Source organism: Vitis riparia, chromosome 15, assembly GCF_004353265.1.
Source record: "Vitis riparia cultivar Riparia Gloire de Montpellier isolate 1030 chromosome 15, EGFV_Vit.rip_1.0, whole genome shotgun sequence".
In the NCBI taxonomy this organism is placed as follows: Eukaryota; Viridiplantae; Streptophyta; class Magnoliopsida; order Vitales; family Vitaceae; genus Vitis; species Vitis riparia.
Genome location: NC_048445.1, coordinates 13,681,536 through 13,685,984, shown reverse-complemented (window position 1 = coordinate 13,685,984; position 4,449 = coordinate 13,681,536).

Below are 4,449 nucleotides of genomic sequence, written 5' to 3'. Positions count from 1 at the left end.
CTCGGGAAGTCAGCAATCCAATGCTTCAAACCGTACGCAATTTGGAGCTGAAATGAAGAAGTTATAGCCATTGGAAGCCAATCACACCAAGCTAAAGGCCAATTTCGTAGGTTGCGAAATTAGCCTTTGGCTGCGAAATCACAAGGTGATGGCTTCGAAATCAACCTTTGGCTGCAAAATGGAGACCTTCAGCTTGCTAAATTTCATAGCCATCTTGCATGCCTGTGAAATCCTCTTGAGTGCTTCCAGATATTTGCAACCGACACTTTTAGATTTTTTTTTTCTTCAAATATTTGATGTTTAAATCCCCATTTTCTCCTTGTAATCCACCAATAATAGGATTCCTTAGTTATTAAGTAAGAACAAAGGGTGAATAACCTCATATATATTGGTTGTAATTTTCATTATACATATATATCTCGGGAGCTTGTTCTCAGAGACAACTTTTGTATAGTTCTGAAGGAAGTAAAATGCAGAGCTTTGCTCTGCCTTACCTACTCATTTTGATTGTATTTTCTTACTAGCCAAACAAGCTCTGTACAACAACGATTAGAGAATTAACTATATGTTAATTCTCTAATGCGAGGAAAAGATTCAAGTGATTGGAATTCTGTTTTTGCATGAGGAACCTGACCCCAGTGATCCTAAAACTCCAAGAAACGCTTTTCTTTATAAGTAATTCCCATTACTTTCTTTTTAGTTAGCTTAAACCCAATCCTTTTTCAACTAAAGTTTATGTTTTCTTTTGAAGCTAAACTTGAAATGAAAAACCATCAATTCAACTTTGAATTAGTATCGGCTGTAAGTTGAAAACCCTTCCCAGTGAACGATCCTAGAGCCACTATGCTATGTTAGTTGAGGCTATCCTAGCACATGGTGATATAGGTTATAAATTTTGTTGATTACTCTTGTCTGAGGGCTAAACTCAAGGTACACTAGCTAGGCACGGAATCAGTCTTCAGCTCAGGGCATAAAATGTTATGAACAACTCTGGGTTGTGGTTGATATGAAAGACTCTGGGTAGTGAGCTCCGGGCTCTATATGGTATTAATAGCTCAGGGTTGTGGAAGACATGAGGTACTCTAGGTAGTGAGCAAAGGGCTCTAGATGCTATGAAAAACTTTGGGCTATGGTTGAGATGAATGACTTTGGCTCATGAGCTCAGTGCTCTTGATGCTATGAACGACTTAGTGTTATAAATGATATGAAAGACTACGAGTCATGAGCTTGCGCTGTTAATACTATGAACACCTTAGGGTGATGGTAGACATGAAGGACTCTCGACCATGAGGTGAAGGCTTTAGTTGATATGAACAACCAAGGGTTATGTATAACATGGGATACTCTTGTGTGTGAGTTCAGGGCTTTAAATGCTATGAACAACGTTGGACTGCGGTTCTCATGAATGAATCTGTATCAGGAGCTCAAAGCTCTAAATGCTATGAATAACTCAGAGTTGTGGATTACATGAACAACTCTGGGTAATCAACTCATGACCTTAGATGCAATGGACAACCCTAGGTCGTTCTTGGCATGAAAGACTCTGAGTTGTGAGCTCATGGATTTAGATGCAATGAACAACTCAAGGCTATAGATGACATTAACCACTCTAGGTCTTGAGCTCAGGGCTCTAAATGCTATGAACAATAGTGGGTTATGGTTGACATGAACGACTCCGAGTCATGAGCTCCAAGCTTTAGATGCTATTAATAGCTCAAGGTTGTGGAAGACTTGTGGTACTCTAGGTCCTGAGCTTAGGGCTTTAGATGCTATGAATAGATTTGGCCTATGGTTGAGATGAGTGACTCTAGCTCATGAGTTGAGGGCTCTTGATGCTACAAACAACATAGAGTTGTCATTGACATAAAAAACTACGAGTCATTAGCTTAGTGTTAGAGATACTATGAACAACTCAGGGTTCTGGTTGACATGAATGACTCTTGATCGTGAGCTCAAGGCTCTAGTTGCTATGAACAGCTAAGGGTTGTGTATAACATGGCATACTTTTGGTTGTGAGTTCAGTGCTTTAAATGCTATAAACAATGTTGGGCTGTGGTTGACATGAATGAATTTGTCTCTAGAGCTCAGGGCTCTAGATGTTATGAATAGCCCAGAGTTGTTGATGACATGAACAACTCTGGGTCATGAGCTCAGGGCCCTAGATGCAGTGAATAGTTCTAGGCTGTGCTTGGCCTGAAAGACTCCAACTTATGAGCTCATGACTCTACATGATATGAAAAACTCATGGTTATAGATGACATTAGCCACTTTAGGTCTTTAGCTCAGGGCTTTGAATGCTATGAACAACTCTAGGAACAACTCCAACACATAAGCTCTAAGCTTTAGATGGTATTAATAAATCAAGGTTCTGGAAAACATGAGGTACTCTAGATCATGAGCTCAGGGATCTAGATGTTATGAATACCTTTGGGTGATGGTTGAGATGAACGACTCCGGCTCGTAAGCTTAGTGATCTTAATCCTACGAACAACTTAGTGTTGCCAATGACAAGAAAATTATGAGTCATGAGCTTTGCACTATAAATACTATGAACAACTCAGGGTGATGGTTGACATGAATGACTCTCGATTGTGAGCTGGAGGCTTTAATTGCTATGAACAATTAAGGGTTGTGTATAACATGGGATATTCTTGGTTGTGAGCTCAGGGCTCTAAATGCTATGAACAATGTTGGGCTGAGGGTTTACATGAATGAATCTAAGCCGTGAGCTCAGGGCTCTAGATGCTATGAACAACACAAGGTTGTGGATGACATGAATAACTTTGGGTCATGAGCTCAGGGCCCTAGATGCAATGAACAACTCTAGGTTATGCTTGGCATGAAAGACTCCAAGTTGTGAGCTCATGACTCTAGATGCTAGGAATAACTTAGGGCTATGGATGACATTAGCTGCTCTAGGTCTTTAGCTCAGGGCTCTAAATGTTATGAACAACTCTGGGTTGTGGTTGACATGAATGAATTTGAGTCATGAGCTCTAAGCTCTATATGGTATTAATAGCTCAGGGTTATAGAAGACATGAGGTACTCTAGATAGTGAGCGAAGGGCTCTAGATGCAATGAAAAACTTTAGGCTATGGTTGAGATGAACGACTTCGACTCGTGAGCTTAATGCTTTTGATGCTATGAACAACTTAGTGTTGTCAATGACATGAAAGACTATGAGTCATGAGCTTTACGTTATTAATACTATGAACAACTTAGGGTGATGGTAGACATGAACAACTCTTGATCATGAGGTCAAGGATTTACTTACTATGAATAGCTAAGGGTTGTGTATAACATGGGATACTCTTGGTTGTGAACTCAGGGCTCTAAATGCTATGAACAACATTGGACTGCGGTTCACATGAATAAATCTATGTCAGGAGCTCAGAGTTCTAGTTGCTAAGAACAACTCAGAGTTGTGGATTACATGAACAACTATGGGTCATGAACTCAAGGCCATAGATGCAATGGACAACCCTAGGTTGTGCTTGGCATGAAAGAATCTGAGTTATGAGCTCATGGCTTTAGATTTCATGAACCACTCAAGGTTGTGGATGACATTAACCACTCTAGGTCTTGAGCTCAGGGCTCTATATGCTATGAACAACTCTGGGTTGTGGTTGACATGAAGGACTCCGAGTCATGAACTCTAAGCTCTAGATGCTATTAATAACTTAGGGTTGTGGAAGAAATGAGGTACTTTAGGTCATGAGCTCAGGGCTTTAGATGTTATGAATAGATTTGGCCTATGGTTGAGATGAATGACTTTGGGTCGTGAGCTAAGGGCTCTTTATGCTATGAACAACATAGAGTTGTCAATGACATAAAAAAACTACGAATCATGAACTCAGCGTTGTAGATACTATGAACAACTCAGGGTTATGGTTGACATAAATGACTCTCAATCGTGAGCTCAGGGCTTTGGTTGCTATGAACAGCTAATTGTTGTGTATAACATGGGATACTCTTGGTTGTGAGTTTAAGGCTCTAAATGTTATGAACAATGTTGGGCTGTGGTTGACATGAATGAATCTGTGTCATGAGCTCAAGGCTCTAGATGCTATGAATAGCTTAGAGTTGTTGATGACATGAACAACTCTCGGTCTTCACCTTAGGGCCTTAGATGCAATGAATAGTTCCAAGTTGTGCTTGGCATGAAAGACTTCGAGTTGTGAGCTCATGACTCTAGATGCTATGAACAACTTTGGGTTATGGTTGACATGAACGACTCCGAGACATGAGCTCTAGGCTTTAGATGCTATTAATTGATTAGGATTGTGGAAGACATGAGGTACTTTAGGACATGAGCTCAGGGATCTAGATGCTATAAGCAACTTTGGGTGATGGTTGAGATGAACGACTCCGGCTCATGAGCTCAGTGCTCTTGATCCTACGAACAACTTAGTGTTGTCAATGACATGAAAATCTACTAGTCATGAGATT